Genomic DNA, 17052 nt, shown 5'->3' with positions numbered 1-17052 from the left:
GCTGGGTATAGAGCGCGGGCTATAGAGCGCTGGGTATAGAGCGCGGGCTATAGAGCGCTGGGTATAGAGCGCTGGCTATAGAGCACTGGCTATAGAGCGCTGGCTATAGAGCGCTGGCTATAGAGCGCTGGCTATACAGCACTTGCTATGCAGCGCTGGCTATAGAGCGCTGGCTATAGAGTGCTGGCTGTCGAGTGCTGGCTATAGAGCGCTGGCTATAGAGCGCTGGCTATAGAGCACTGGCTAGAGAACTGGCTATAGGGTGCTGGCTATAGAGCGCTGCCTATTGAGCGCTGGCTATAGAGCACTGGCTATCGAGTGCTGGCTATCGAGTGCTGGCTATAGAGCGCTGGCTATAGAGCACTGGCTATAGAGTGCTGGCTATAGAGCGCTTGCTATAGAGCGCTTGCTATAGGGTGCTGGCTATAGAGCGCTGGTGATGGAGCACTGGCTATAGAGCACTTGCTATAGGGTGCTGGCTATAGAGCGCTGGTGATGGAGCACTGGCTATAGAGCACTTGCTATAGGGTGCTGGCTATAGAGCGCTGGTGATGGAGCACTGGCTATAGAGCGCTTGCTATAGGGTGCTGGCTATAGAGCGCTGGTGATGGAGCACTGGCTATAGAGCACTTGCTATAGGGTGCTGGCTATAGAGTGCTGGCTATAGAGCGCTGGCTATCGAGCACTGGCTATAGAGTTGCTGGTTATAGAGTTGCTGGTTATAGAGCGCTGGCTATAGAGCGCTGGTTATAGAGCGCTGGCTATAGAGCGCTGGGTATAGAGCGCTGAGTATAGAGCACTGGCTATAGAGCGCTGGCTATAGAGCGCTGGTTATAGAGTGCTGGCAATATAGCGCTGGCTATAGAGCACTGGCTACAGGGCGCTGGCTATAGAGCACTGGCTATAGAGCGCTGGTTATATAGCGCTGGCTATAGAGCACTGGCTATAGGGCGCTTGCTGTAGAGTGCTGGCTATAGAGCGATGGCTACAGAGCGTTGGCTGTAGAACACTGGTTACAGAGCGCTGGTAATAGAGCGCTGGCTATCTAGCGCTGGCAGTAGAGCGCTGGTTAAAGAATGCTGGCTATAGTGCGCTGGCTATAGAGCGCTGGCTATAGTGCGCTGGCTATAGAGCACTGGTTATTGAGCGCTGGCTATAGAGCACTGGCTATAGAGCGCTGGCTATAGAGCATTGGCTATAGAGCACTGGCTATAGAGCACTGGCTATAGAGCGCTGGCTATAGAGCACTGGCTATAGAGCGCTGGCTATAGAGCACTGGCTATAGAGCGCTGGCTATAGAACGCTGGTTATAGAGCGCTGGCTATAGAGCGCTGGATATAGAGTGCTGGCTATAGAGCGCTGGCTATAGAGCGCTGGCTATAGAGCACTGGTTATAGAGTTCCGGCCATAGAGCGCTGGCTATAGAGCGCTGGCTATAGAGCACTGGCTATAGAGCACTGGCTATAGGATCCTGGCTATAGAGCGCTGGCTATAGAGTGCAGGCTATAGAGCACTGGCTATAGAGCGCTGGCTATAGAGCGCTGGCTATAGAGCGCTGGCTATAGAACGCTGGCTATAGAACGCTGGCTATAGAGCGCTGGCTATAGAGTGCTGGCTATAGAGCACTGGCTATAGAGCGCTGGCTATTGAGTGCTGGCTATAGGATCCTGGCTATAGAGCGCTGGCTATAGAGCACTGGCTATAGGGCGGCACGGTAGCACAGTGGTTAGCACTGCTGCTTCACAGCGCCAGGGACCTGGGTTCGATTCCCGGCTTGGGTCACTGTCTGTGTGAGTTTGCACATTCTCCTCGTGTCTGTGTGGGTTTCCTCCGGGTGCTCCGGTTTCCTCCCACAGTCCAAAGATGTGCAGGTTAGGTTGATTGGACATGCTAAAATTGCCACTTAGTGTCCTGGGATGCGAAGATTAGAGGGATTAGCTGGTAAAATACGTAGGGATATGGGGGTAGGGCCTGGGTGGGATTGTGGTCGGTGCAGACTCGATGGGCCGAATGGCCTCTTTCTGTACTGTAGGGTTTCTATGATCCTATGATTCTATGATAGAGAGCGCTGGCGATAGAGTGCTGGCTATAGAGCACTGCTTATATAGCACTGGTTATATAGCACTGGCTATAGCGCTGGCTATAGAGTGCTGGCTATGGAGCACTGGCTGTAGAGCGCTGGTTATAGAGTGCTGGCTACAGAGCGCTGACTATAGAGTGCTGGGTATAGAGCGCTGGTTATAGAGCGCTGGCTACAGAGCACTGACTATAGAGCGCTGGCTATAGAGCGCTGGATATAGAGCGCTGACTATAGAGCGCTGGCTACAGAGCGCTGACTATAGAGCGCTGGCTATAGAGCGCTGGCTACAGAGCGCTGACTATAGAGTGCTGGGTATAGAGTGCTGACTGTACAGCGCTGACTATAGAGCGCTGGCTATGGAGCACTGGCTATGGAGCACTGGCTGTAGAACGCTGACTATAGAGCGCTGGTTATAGAGTGCTGGCTACAGAGCGCTGACTATAGAGTGCTGGGTATAGAGCGCTGGTTATAGAGCGCTGGCTACAGAGCACTGACTATAGAGCGCTGGCTATAGAGTGCTGGCTACAGAGCGCTGACTGTAGAGTGCTGGCTATAGAGCGCTGGATATAGAGCGCTGACTATAGAGCGCTGGCTACAGAGCGCTGACTATAGAGCGCTGGCTATAGAGCGCTGACTATAGAGCGCTGGCTATAGAGCGCTGGCTACAGAGCGCTGACTATAGAGTGCTGGGTATAGAGTGCTGACTGTACAGCGCTGACTATAGAGCGCTGGCTATGGAGCACTGCCTATATAGCGCTGACTATAGAACGCTGGTTATAAAGTGCTGGCAATATAGCGCTGGCTATAGAGCACTGGCTACAGGGCGCTGGCTATAGAGCATTGGCTATAGAGCGCTGGTTATATAGCCCTGGCTATAGAGCACTGGCTATAGGGCGCTTGCTGTAGAGTGCTGGCTGTAGAGCGCTGGCTATAGAGCGATGGCTACAGAGCGTTGGCTGTAGAACACTGGTTACAGAGCGCTGGTAATAGAGCGCTGGCTATCTAGTGCTGGCAGTAGAGCGCTGGTTAAAGAATGCTGGCTATAGTGCGCTGGCTATAGAGCGCTGGCTATCGAGCGTTGGCTTTGGAACGCTGGTTACAGAGCCCTGGTAATGGAGCGCTGGTCAAAGAGCGCTGGCAATAGAGCGCTGGTTATAGTGCGCTGGCTATAGAGCGATGGCTATAGAGCACTGGCCATAGAGCGCTGGTTATAAGCACTGGCTTTAGAGTGCTGGTTATAAAGCGCTGGCTATGGAGCACTGGCTACAGAGCGCTGGCTATAGAGCACTGGCTATAGAGTGCTGGGTATAGAGCGCTTGCTATAGAGCGCTGGTTATAGAGCACTTACTATAGAGCGCTGGGTATAGAGCGCTTGCTATAGAGCACTTGCTATAGAGCACTGGTTATAGAGCGCTGGCTATGGAGCGCTGGCTATGGAGCGCTGGCTATAGAGCACTGGCTATAGTTCGCTGGTTATAGAGCGCTTGCTATAGAGCGCTGGTTATAGAGCACTTACTATAGAGCGCTGGGTATAGAGCGCTTGCTATAGAGCACTTGCTATAGAGCACTGGTTATAGAGCGCTGGCTATAGAGCACTGGCTATAGTACGCTGGTTATAGAGCGCTTGCTATAGAGCGCTGGTTATAGAGCGCTGGTTATAGAGCGCTGGCTATAGAGCGCTGGCTATAGAGCGCTGGCTATAGAGTGATGGGTATAGAGTGGTGGCTATAGAACGCTGGTTACAGAGCGCTGGTAATAGAGCGCTGGTTAAAGAGGGCTGGCTGTAGAGCGCTGGCTGTAGAGCACAGGCTTCAGAGCGCTGGTTATAGAACGCTGGCTAAAGAACACTGGCTATAGTGTGCTGGCTATAGAGCGCTGGCTATAGAGCGCTGGTTATAGAGCGCTGGTTATAGAGTGCTAGCTATAGAGCGCTGGCTAGACAGCGCTGGCTATACAGCGCTGGCTATAGAGCGCAGGTTATAGAGCGCTGGCTATAGAGCGCTGGTTATAGAGCACTGGCTATAGAGCGCTGGCTATAGAACGCTGGCTATAGAGCGCTGGTTATAGAGCGCTGGTTATAGAGTGCTGGCTATCGAGTGCTGGCTATAGAGCGCTGGTTATAGAGCGCTGGTTATAGAGCGTTGGTTATAGAGCGCTGGCTATAGAGCACTGGTTATAGAGCACCGGCTATAGAGCGCTGGTTACATAGCGCTGGCTATAGAGTGCCGGCTATGCAGCGCTGGTTATAGAGTGCTGGTTATACAGCACTAGCGATGGAGCACTGGCTATACAGTGCTGGCTATAGAATGCTCACTATGGAGCACTGGCGATAGATCACTGGTTATAGAGCACTGGCTATAGAGCGCTGGCTATAGGGCGCTGGCTATTGAGTGCTGGCTATAGAGCACTGGCTATAGGGCACTGGTTATAGAGCACTGGCTATAGAGCGCTGGCTATCAAGTGCTGGCTATAGAGCACTGGCTATAGAGTGCTGGCGAAAGAGTGCTGGTTATAGAGTGCTGGCTATAGAGCACTGGCTATAGAGCGCTGGCTATAGAGCGCTGGCTATAGAGCGCTGGCTATACAGCACTTGCTATGCAGCGCTGGCTATAGAGCGCTGGCTATAGAGTGCTGGCTGTCGAGTGCTGGCTATAGAGCGCTGGCTATAGAGCGCTGGCTATGGAGCACTGGTTATAGAGCACTGGCTATAGAGCACTGGCTATAGAGCACTGGCTATAGGGTGCTGGCTATAGAGCGCTGCCTATTGAGCGCTGGCTATAGAGCACTGGCTATCGAGTGCTGGCTATCGAGTGCTGGCTATAGAGTGCTGGCTATAGAGCACTGGCTATAGAGTGCTGGCTATAGAGCGCTTGCTATAGAGCGCTTGCTATAGGGTGCTGGCTATAGAGCGCTGGTGATGGAGCACTGGCTATAGAGCACTTGCTATAGGGTGCTGGCTATAGAGCGCTGGTGATGGAGCACTGGCTATAGAGCACTTGCTATAGGGTGCTGGCTATAGAGCGCTGGTGATGGAGCACTGGCTATAGAGCGCTTGCTATAGGGTGCTGGCTATAGAGCGCTGGTGATGGAGCACTGGCTATAGAGCACTTGCTATAGGGTGCTGGCTATAGAGTGCTGGCTATAGAGCGCTGGCTATCGAGCACTGGCTATAGAGTTGCTGGTTATAGAGTTGCTGGTTATAGAGCGCTGGCTATAGAACGCTGGTTATAGAGCGCTGGCTATAGAGCGCTGGGTATAGAGCGCTGAGTATAGAGCACTGGCTATAGAGCGCTGGCTATAGAGCGCTGGGTATAGAGCGCTGGTTATAGTGCGCTGGCTATAGAGCGCTGGCAATTGAGCGCTGGGTATAGAGTGCTGGGTATAGAGCACTGGCTATAGAGCACTGGCTATAGAGCGCTGGCTATAGAGTGCTGGCTATAGAGTGCTGGCTATAGAGCGCTGGGTATAGAGTGCTGGGTATAGAGCACTGGCTATAGAGCGCTGGCTATAGAGTGCTGGCTATAGAGCGCTGGCTATAGAGCGCTGGGTATAGAGTGCTGGTTATAGTGCGCTGGCTATAGAGTGCTGGCTATAGAGCGCTGGCTATAGAGCACTGGCGATAGAACGCTCGGTATAGAGCGCTGGTTATAGAGCACTGGTTATAGAGCGCTGGCTGTAGAGCGCTGGGTATAGAGCGCTGGGTATAGAGCGCTGGCTATAGAGCGCTGGGTATAGAGTGCTGGCTGTAGAGCGCTGGCTATAGAGCGCTTGCTATAGAGCGCTGGCTATAGAGCGCTGGGTATAGAGCACTGGCTATAGAGCGCTGGCTATAGAGCGCTGGCTATAGAGCGCTGGCTATAGAGCGCTGGCTATAGAGCGCTGGGTATAGAGCACTGGCTATAGAGCGCTGGCTATAGAGCGCTGGCTATAGAGCGCTGGCTGTAGAGTGCTGGCTATAGAGCGCTGGCTATAGAGCGCTGGCTATAGAGCGCTGGCTATAGAGTGCTGGGTATAGAGCACTGGCTATAGAGCACTGGCTATAGAGCGCTGGGTATAGCGTGCTGGTTATGGAGCGCTGGGTATAGAGCGCTGGCTATAGAGCGATGGCTATAGAGCGCTGGCGATAGAGCGCTGGCTATAGAGCGCTGGGTATAGAGCGCTGGGTATAGAGCGCTGGCTATAGAGCACTGGCTTTAGAGCGCTGGCGATAGAGCGCTGGCTATAGAGCGCTGGCTATAGAGCGCTGGCTATAGAGCGCTGGCTATAGAGCGCTGGGTATAGAGTGCTGGCTATAGAGCGCTGGCGATAGAGTGCTGGCTATAGAGCGCTGGCTATAGAGCGCTGGCTATAGAGCGCTGGCTATAGAGCGCTGGCTATAGAGCGCTGGGTATAGAGCGCTGGGTATAGAGCACTGGGTATAGAGCGCTGGCTATAGAGCGCTGGCTATAGAGCACTGGGTATAGAGCGCTGGGTATAGAGCGCTGGTTATAGTGCGCTGGCTATAGAGCGCTGGCTTTAGAGTGCTGGCTATAGAGCGCTGGCGATAGAGCGCTGGCTATAGAGTGCTGGCTATAGAGTGCTGGCTATAGAGCGCTGGGTATAGAGTGCTGGGTATAGAGCACTGGCTATAGAGCGCTGGCTATAGAGTGCTGGCTATAGAGCGCTGGCTATAGAGCGCTGGGTATAGAGTGCTGGTTATAGTGCGCTGGCTATAGAGTGCTGGCTATAGAGCGCTGGCTATAGAGCACTGGCGATAGAACGCTCGGTATAGAGCGCTGGTTATAGAGCACTGGTTATAGAGCGCTGGCTGTAGAGCGCTGGGTATAGAGCGCTGGGTATAGAGCGCTGGCTATAGAGCGCTGGGTATAGAGTGCTGGCTGTAGAGCGCTGGCTATAGAGCGCTTGCTATAGAGCGCTGGCTATAGAGCGCTGGGTATAGAGCACTGGCTATAGAGCGCTGGCTATAGAGCGCTGGCTATAGAGCGCTGGCTATAGAGCGCTGGGTATAGAGCGCTGGGTATAGAGCACTGGCTATAGAGCGCTGGCTATAGAGCGCTGGGTATAGAGCGCTGGCTGTAGAGTGCTGGCTATAGAGCGCTGGCTATAGAGCGCTGGCTATAGAGCGCTGGCTATAGAGTGCTGGGTATAGAGCACTGGCTATAGAGCACTGGCTATAGAGCGCTGGGTATAGCGTGCTGGTTATGGAGCGCTGGGTATAGAGCGCTGGCTATAGAGCGATGGCTATAGAGCGCTGGCGATAGAGCGCTGGCTATAGAGCGCTGGGTATAGAGCGCTGGGTATAGAGCGCTGGCTATAGAGCGCTGGCGATAGAGTGCTGGCTATAGAGCGCTGGCTATAGAGCGCTGGCTATAGAGCGCTGGCTATAGAGCGCTGGCTATAGAGCGCTGGCTATAGAGCGCTGGGTATAGAGCGCTGGGTATAGAGCACTGGGTATAGAGCGCTGGCTATAGAGCGCTGGCTATAGAGCACTGGGTATAGAGCGCTGGGTATAGAGCGCTGGTTATAGTGCGCTGGCTATAGAGCGCTGGCTTTAGAGTGCTGGCTATAGAGCGCTGGCGATAGAGCGCTGGGTATAGAGCGCGGGCTATAGAGCGCTGGGTATAGAGCGCGGGCTATAGAGCGCTGGGTATAGAGCGCTGGCTATAGAGCACTGGCTATAGAGCGCTGGCTATAGAGCGCTGGCTATAGAGCGCTGGCTATACAGCACTTGCTATGCAGCGCTGGCTATAGAGCGCTGGCTATAGAGTGCTGGCTGTCGAGTGCTGGCTATAGAGCGCTGGCTATAGAGCGCTGGCTATAGAGCACTGGCTAGAGAACTGGCTATAGGGTGCTGGCTATAGAGCGCTGCCTATTGAGCGCTGGCTATAGAGCACTGGCTATCGAGTGCTGGCTATCGAGTGCTGGCTATAGAGCGCTGGCTATAGAGCACTGGCTATAGAGTGCTGGCTATAGAGCGCTTGCTATAGAGCGCTTGCTATAGGGTGCTGGCTATAGAGCGCTGGTGATGGAGCACTGGCTATAGAGCACTTGCTATAGGGTGCTGGCTATAGAGCGCTGGTGATGGAGCACTGGCTATAGAGCACTTGCTATAGGGTGCTGGCTATAGAGCGCTGGTGATGGAGCACTGGCTATAGAGCGCTTGCTATAGGGTGCTGGCTATAGAGCGCTGGTGATGGAGCACTGGCTATAGAGCACTTGCTATAGGGTGCTGGCTATAGAGTGCTGGCTATAGAGCGCTGGCTATCGAGCACTGGCTATAGAGTTGCTGGTTATAGAGTTGCTGGTTATAGAGCGCTGGCTATAGAGCGCTGGTTATAGAGCGCTGGCTATAGAGCGCTGGGTATAGAGCGCTGAGTATAGAGCACTGGCTATAGAGCGCTGGCTATAGAGCGCTGGGTATAGAGCGCTGGTTATAGTGCGCTGGCTATAGTGCGCTGGCTATAGAGCGCTGGCAATTGAGCGCTGGGTATAGAGTGCTGGGTATAGAGCACTGGCTATAGAGCACTGGCTATAGAGCGCTGGCTATAGAGTGCTGGCTATAGAGTGCTGGCTATAGAGCGCTGGGTATAGAGTGCTGGGTATAGAGCACTGGCTATAGAGCGCTGGCTATAGAGTGCTGGCTATAGAGCGCTGGCTATAGAGCGCTTGGTATAGAGTGCTGGTTATAGTGCGCTGGCTATAGAGTGCTGGCTATAGAGCGCTGGCTATAGAGCACTGGCGATAGAACGCTCGGTATAGAGCGCTGGTTATAGAGCACTGCTTATAGAGCGCTGGCTGTAGAGCGCTGGGTATAGAGCGCTGGGTATAGAGCGCTGGGTACAGAGCGCTGGTTATAGTGCGCTGGCTATAGAGCGCTGGCTATAGAGCGCTGGCAATTGAGCGCTGGGTATAGAGTGCTGGGTATAGAGCACTGGCTATAGAGCACTGGCTATAGAGCGCTGGCTATAGAGTGCTGGCTATAGAGTGCTGGCTATAGAGCGCTGGGTATAGAGTGCTGGGTATAGAGCACTGGCTATAGAGCGCTGGCTATAGAGTGCTGGCTATAGAGCGCTGGCTATAGAGCGCTGGGTATAGAGTGCTGGTTATAGTGCGCTGGCTATAGAGTGCTGGCTATAGAGCGCTGGCTATAGAGCACTGGCGATAGAACGCTCGGTATAGAGCGCTGGTTATAGAGCACTGGTTATAGAGCGCTGGCTGTAGAGCGCTGGGTATAGAGCGCTGGCTATAGAGCGCTGGCTATAGAGCGCTGGGTATAGAGTGCTGGCTGTAGAGCGCTGGCTATAGAGCGCTTGCTATAGAGCGCTGGCTATAGAGCGCTGGGTATAGAGCACTGGCTATAGAGCGCTGGCTATAGAGCGCTGGCTATAGAGCGCTGGGTATAGAGCGCTGGGTATAGAGCACTGGCTATAGAGCGCTGGCTATAGAGCGCTGGGTATAGAGCGCTGGCTGTAGAGTGCTGGCTATAGAGCGCTGGCTATAGAGCGCTGGCTATAGAGCGCAGGCTATAGAGTGCTGGGTATAGAGCACTGGCTATAGAGCACTGGCTATAGAGCGCTGGGTATAGCGTGCTGGTTATGGAGCGCTGGGTATAGAGCGCTGGCTATAGAGCGATGGCCATAGAGCGCTGGCGATAGAGCGCTGGCTATAGAGCGCTGGGTATAGAGCGCTGGGTATAGAGCGCTGGGTATAGAGCGCTGGGTATAGAGCGCTGGCTATAGAGCACTGGCTTTAGAGCGCTGGCGATAGAGCGCTGGCTATAGAGCGCTGGCTATAGAGCGCTGGCTATAGAGCGCTGGCTATAGAGCGCTGGGTATAGAGCGCTGGCTATAGAGCGATGGCCATAGAGCGCTGGCGATAGAGCGCTGGCTATAGAGCGCTGGGTATAGAGCGCTGGGTATAGAGCGCTGGGTATAGAGCGCTGGGTATAGAGCGCTGGCTATAGAGCACTGGCTTTAGAGCGCTGGCGATAGAGCGCTGGCTATAGAGCGCTGGCTATAGAGCGCTGGCTATAGAGCGCTGGCTATAGAGCGCTGGGTATAGAGCGCTGGCTATAGAGCGCTGGCGATAGAGTGCTGGCTATAGAGCGCTGGCTATAGAGCGCTGGCTATAGAGCGCTGGGTATAGAGCGCTGGGTATAGAGCACTGGGTATAGAGCGCTGGCTATAGAGCGCTGGCTATAGAGCGCTGGCTATAGAGCGCTGGGTATAGAGCGCTGGGTATAGAGCGCTGGTTATAGTGCGCTGGCTATAGAGCGCTGGCTTTAGAGTGCTGGCTATAGAGCGCTGGCGATAGAGCGCTGGGTATAGAGCGCGGGCTATAGAGCGCTGGGTATAGAGCGCGGGCTATAGAGCGCTGGGTATAGAGCGCTGGCTATAGAGCACTGGCTATAGAGCGCTGGCTATAGAGCGCTGGCTATAGAGCGCTGGCTATACAGCACTTGCTATGCAGCGCTGGCTATAGAGCGCTGGCTATAGAGTGCTGGCTGTCGAGTGCTGGCTATAGAGCGCTGGCTATAGAGCGCTGGCTATGGAGCACTGGTTATAGAGCACTGGCTATAGAGCACTGGCTATAGAGCACTGGCTATAGGGTGCTGGCTATAGAGCGCTGTCTATTGAGCGCTGGCTATAGAGCACTGGCTATCGAGTGCTGGCTATCGAGTGCTGGCTATAGAGCGCTGGCTATAGAGCACTGGCTATAGAGTGCTGGCTATAGAGCGCTTGCTATAGAGCGCTTGCTATAGGGTGCTGGCTATAGAGCGCTGGTGATGGAGCACTGGCTATAGAGCACTTGCTATAGGGTGCTGGCTATAGAGCGCTGGTGATGGAGCACTGGCTATAGAGCACTTGCTATAGGGTGCTGGCTATAGAGCGCTGGTGATGGAGCACTGGCTATAGAGCGCTTGCTATAGGGTGCTGGCTATAGAGCGCTGGTGATGGAGCACTGGCTATAGAGCACTTGCTATAGGGTGCTGGCTATAGAGTGCTGGCTATAGAGCACTGGCTATCGAGCACTGGCTATAGAGTTGCTGGTTATAGAGTTGCTGGTTATAGAGCGCTGGCTATAGAGCGCTGGTTATAGAGCGCTGGCTATAGAGCGCTGGGTATAGAGCGCTGGGTATAGAGCGCTGGTTATAGTGCGCTGGCTATAGAGCGCTGGCTATAGAGCGCTGGCAATTGAGCGCTGGGTATAGAGTGCTGGGTATAGAGCACTGGCTATAGAGCACTGGCTATAGAGCGCTGGCTATAGAGTGCTGGCTATAGAGCGCTGGCTATAGAGCGCTGGGTATAGAGTGCTGGTTATAGTGCGCTGGCTATAGAGTGCTGGCTATAGAGCGCTGGCTATAGAGCACTGGCGATAGAACGCTCGGTATAGAGTGCTGGTTATTGAGCACTGGTTATAGAGCGCTGGCTGTAGAGCGCTGGGTATAGAGCGCTGGGTATAGAGCGCTGGGTATAGAGCGCTGGGTATAGAGTGCTGGCTGTAGAGCGCTGGCTATAGAGCGCTTGCCATAGAGCGCTGGCTATAGAGCGCTGGGTATAGAGCACTGGCTATAGAGCGCTGGCTATAGAGCGCTGGCTATAGAGCGCTGGCTATAGGGCGCTGGGTATAGAGCGCTGGGTATAGAGCACTGGCTATAGAGCGCTGGCTATAGAGCGCTGGGTATAGAGCGCTGGCTGTAGAGTGCTGGCTATAGAGCGCTGGCTATAGAGCGCTGGCTATAGAGTGCTGGGTATAGAGCACTGGCTATAGAGCACTGGCTATAGAGCACTGGCTATAGAGCGCTGGGTATAGCGTGCTGGTTATGGAGCGCTGGGTATAGAGCGCTGGCTATAGAGCGATGGCTATAGAGCGCTGGCGATAGAGCGCTGGCTATAGAGCGCTGGGTATAGAGCGCTGGGTATAGAGCGCTGGGTATAGAGCGCTGGGTATAGAGCGCTGGCTATAGAGCACTGGCTTTAGAGCGCTGGCGATAGAGCGCTGGCTATAGAGCGCTGGCTATAGAGCGCTGGCTATAGAGCGCTGGCTATAGAGCGCTGGGTATAGAGTGCTGGCTATAGAGCGCTGGCGATAGAGTGCTGGCTATAGAGCGCTGGCTATAGAGCGCTGGCTATAGAGCGCTGGCGATAGAGTGCTGGCTATAGAGCGCTGGGTATAGAGTGCTGGCTATAGAGCGCTGGCGATAGAGTGCTGGCTATAGAGCGCTGGCTATAGAGCGCTGGCTATAGAGCGCTGGCGATAGAGTGCTGGCTATAGAGCGCTGGCTATAGAGCGCTGGCTATAGAGCGCTGGCTATAGAGCGCTGGGTATAGAGCGCTGGGTATAGAGCACTGGGTATAGAGCGCTGGCTATAGAGCGCTGGCTATAGAGCGCTGGGTATAGAGCGCTGGGTATAGAGCGCTGGTTATAGTGCGCTGGCTATAGAGCGCTGGCTTTAGAGTGCTGGCTATAGAGCGCTGGCGATAGAGCGCTGGGTATAGAGCGCGGGCTATAGAGCACTGGGTATAGAGCGCGGGCTATAGAGCGCTGGGTATAGAGCGCGGGCTATAGAGCGCTGGGTATAGTGCGCTGGGTATAGAGCGCTGGGTATAGAGTGCTGGGTATAGAGCGCTGGCTATAGAGCGCTGGGTATAGAGTGCTGGCGATAGAGCGCTGGGTATAGAGCGCTGGCTATAGAGTGCTGGCTATAGAGCGCTGGCTATAGAGCGCTGGGTATAGAGCGCTGGCGATAGAGCGCTGGCTATAGAGCGCTGGCTATAGAGCGCTGGCTATAGAGCGCTGGGTATAGAGCGCTGGGTATAGAGCGCGGGCTATAGAGCGCTGGGTATAGAGCGCGGGCTATAGAGCGCTGGGTATAGAGCGCTGGCTGTAGAGCGCTGGGTATAGAGCGCGGGCTATAGAGCGCTGGGTATAGAGCGCTGGGTATAGAGCGCTGGGTATAGAGCGCTGGGTATAGAGCGCTGGGTATAGAGTGCTGGCTATAGAGCGCTGGATATAGAGCGCTGGGTATAGAGCGCGGGCTATAGAGCGCTGGGTATAGAGCGCGGGCTATAGAGCGCTGGGTATAGAGCGCGGGCTATAGAGCGCTGGATATAGAGCGCTGGGTATAGAGCGCGGGCTATAGAGCGCTGGGTATAGAGCGCGGGCTATAGAGCGCTGGGTATAGAGCGCTGGTTATAGAGCGCGGGCTATTGAGCGCTGGGTATAGAGCGCTGGCTATAGAGCGCTGGATATAGAGCGCTGGCTATAGAGCGCGGGCTATAGAGCGCTGGGTATAGAGCGCGGGCTATAGAGCGCTGGGTATAGAGCGCTGGGTATAGAGCGCTGGCTATAGAGTGCGGTCTATAGAGCGCTGGGTATAGAGCACGGGCTATAGAGCGCTGGGTATAGAGCGCTGGGTATAGAGCGCTGGCTATAGAGCGCGGGCTATAGAGCGCTGGGTATAGAGCGCTGGGTATAGAGCGCTGGGTATAGAGCGCTGGGTATAGAGCGCTGGGTATAGAGCGCTGGGTATAGAGTGCTGGCTATAGAGTTGCTGGTTATAGAGCGCTGGCTATAGAGCGCTGGTTATAGAGCGCTGGCTATAGAGCGCTGGGTATAGAGCGCTGGGTATAGAGCGCTGGTTATAGTGCGCTGGCTATAGAGCGCTGGCTATAGAGCGCTGGCAATTGAGCGCTGGGTATAGAGTGCTGGGTATAGAGCACTGGCTATAGAGCACTGGCTATAGAGCGCTGGCTATAGAGTGCTGGCTATAGAGCGCTGGCTATAGAGCGCTGGGTATAGAGTGCTGGTTATAGTGCGCTGGCTATAGAGTGCTGGCTATAGAGCGCTGGCTATAGAGCACTGGCGATAGAACGCTCGGTATAGAGCGCTGGTTATAGAGCACTGGTTATAGAGCGCTGGCTGTAGAGCGCTGGGTATAGAGCGCTGGGTATAGAGCGCTGGCTATAGAGCGCTGGGTATAGAGTGCTGGCTGTAGAGCGCTGGCTATAGAGCGCTTGCCATAGAGCGCTGGCTATAGAGCGCTGGGTATAGAGCACTGGCTATAGAGCGCTGGCTATAGAGCGCTGGCTATAGAGCGCTGGCTATAGGGCGCTGGGTATAGAGCGCTGGGTATAGAGCACTGGCTATAGAGCGCTGGCTATAGAGCGCTGGGTATAGAGCGCTGGCTGTAGAGTGCTGGCTATAGAGCGCTGGCTATAGAGCGCTGGCTATAGAGTGCTGGGTATAGAGCACTGGCTATAGAGCACTGGCTATAGAGCACTGGCTATAGAGCGCTGGGTATAGCGTGCTGGTTATGGAGCGCTGGGTATAGAGCGCTGGCTATAGAGCGCTGGCGATAGAGCGCTGGCTATAGAGCGCTGGGTATAGAGCGCTGGGTATAGAGCGCTGGGTATAGAGCGCTGGGTATAGAGCGCTGGGTATAGAGCACTGGCTTTAGAGCGCTGGCGATAGAGCGCTGGCTATAGAGCGCTGGCTATAGAGCGCTGGCTATAGAGCGCTGGCTATAGAGCGCTGGGTATAGAGTGCTGGCTATAGAGCGCTGGCGATAGAGTGCTGGCTATAGAGCGCTGGCTATAGAGCGCTGGCTATAGAGCGCTGGCGATAGAGTGCTGGCTATAGAGCGCTGGGTATAGAGTGCTGGCTATAGAGCGCTGGCGATAGAGTGCTGGCTATAGAGCGCTGGCTATAGAGCGCTGGCTATAGAGCGCTGGCGATAGAGTGCTGGCTATAGAGCGCTGGCTATAGAGCGCTGGCTATAGAGCGCTGGCTATAGAGCGCTGGGTATAGAGCACTGGGTATAGAGCGCTGGCTATAGAGCGCTGGCTATAGAGCGCTGGGTATAGAGCGCTGGGTATAGAGCGCTGGTTATAGTGCGCTGGCTATAGAGCGCTGGCTTTAGAGTGCTGGCTATAGAGCGCTGGCGATAGAGCGCTGGGTATAGAGCGCGGGCTATAGAGCACTGGGTATAGAGCGCGGGCTATAGAGCGCTGGGTATAGAGCGCGGGCTATAGAGCGCTGGGTATAGTGCTCTGGGTATAGAGCGCTGGGTATAGAGTGCTGGGTATAGAGCGCTGGCTATAGAGCGCTGGGTATAGAGTGCTGGCGATAGAGCGCTGGGTATAGAGCGCTGGCTATAGAGTGCTGGCTATAGAGCGCTGGCTATAGAGCGCTGGGTATAGAGCGCTGGCGATAGAGCGCTGGCTATAGAGCGCTGGCTATAGAGCGCTGGCTATAGAGCGCTGGCTATAGAGCGCTGGGTATAGAGCGCGGGCTATAGAGCGCTGGGTATAGAGCGCGGGCTATAGAGCGCTGGGTATAGAGCGCTGGCTGTAGAGCGCTGGGTATAGAGCGCGGGCTATAGAGCGCTGGGTATAGAGCGCTGGGTATAGAGCGCTGGGTATAGAGCGCTGGGTATAGAGCGCTGGGTATAGAGCGCTGGGTATAGAGTGCTGGCTATAGAGCGCTGGATATAGAGCGCTGGGTATAGAGCGCGGGCTATAGAGCGCTGGGTATAGAGCGCGGGCTATAGAGCGCTGGGTATAGAGCGCGGGCTATAGAGCGCTGGATATAGAGCGCTGGGTATAGAGCGCGGGCTATAGAGCGCTGGGTATAGAGCGCGGGCTATAGAGCGCTGGGTATAGAGCGCTGGTTATAGAGCGCGGGCTATAGAGCGCTGGGTATAGAGCGCTGGCTATAGAGCGCTGGATATAGAGCGCTGGCTATAGAGCGCGGGCTATAGAGCGCTGGGTATAGAGCGCGGGCTATAGAGCGCTGGGTATAGAGCGCTGGGTATAGAGCGCTGGCTATAGAGTGCGGTCTATAGAGCGCTGGGTATAGAGCACGGGCTATAGAGCGCTGGGTATAGAGCGCTGGGTATAGAGCGCTGGCTATAGAGCGCGGGCTATAGAGCGCTGGGTATAGAGCGCTGGGTATAGAGCGCTGGGTATAGAGCGCGGGCTATTGAGCGGTGGGTATAGAGCGCGGGCTATAGAGCGCTGGTTATAGAGCGCGGGCTATAGAGCGCTGGGTATAGAGCGCTGGGTATAGAGCGCTGGGTATAGAGCGCTGGGTATAGAGCGCGGGCTATAGAGCGCTGGGTATAGAGCGCTGGGTATAGAGCGCTGGGTATAGAGCGCTGGGTATAGAGCGCTGGGTATAGAGTGCTGGGTATAGAGCGCTGGCTATAGAGCGCGGGCTATAGAGCGCTGGGTATAGAGCGCTGGTTATAGAGCGCTGGGTATAGAGCGCTGGCTATAGAGCGCTGGCTTTAGAGTGCTGGCTATAGAGCGCTGGTTATAGAGCGCTGGGTATAGAGCGCGGGCTATAGAGCGCTGGCTTTAGAGTGCTGGCTATAGAGCGCTGGGTATAGAGCGCTGGGTATAGAGCGCGGGCTATAGAGCGCTGGGTATAGAGCGCTGGGTATAGAGCGCTGGGTATAGAGCGCGGGCTATAGAGCACTGGCTATAGAGCGCTGGCTATAGAGCGCTGGTTATAGAGCGCTGGGTATAGAGCGCTGGCTTTAGAGTGCTGGGTATAGAGTGCTGGCTATAGAGCGCTGGTTATAGAGCGCTGGGTATAGAGCGCGGGCTATAGAGCGCTGGCTTTAGAGTGCTGGTTATAGAGCGCTGGCTTTAGAGTGCTGGGTATAGAGCGCTGGCTATCGAGCGCTGGTTATAGAGCGCTGGGTATAGAGTGCTGGCTATAGAGCGCTGGCTTTAGAGTGCTGGCTATAGAGCGCTGGCTTTAGAGTGCTGGGTATAGAGTGCTGGCTATAGAGCGCTGGTTATAGAGCGCTGGGTATAGAGCGCGGGCTATAGAGCGCTGGCTATAGAGCGCTGGCCATAGAGCGCTGGGTATAGAGCGCTGGCTATAGAGCGCGGGGTATAGAGCGCTGGGTATAGAGCGCGGGCTATAGACGCTGGCTATAGAGCGCTGGTTATAGAGCACTG

This window comes from Mustelus asterias, chromosome 14, assembly GCF_964213995.1.
Source record: "Mustelus asterias chromosome 14, sMusAst1.hap1.1, whole genome shotgun sequence".
Taxonomy (NCBI): domain Eukaryota; kingdom Metazoa; phylum Chordata; class Chondrichthyes; order Carcharhiniformes; family Triakidae; genus Mustelus; species Mustelus asterias.
The sequence above is the reverse complement of the archived record's forward strand: the minus strand, read 5'-3'. Positions refer to the sequence as shown.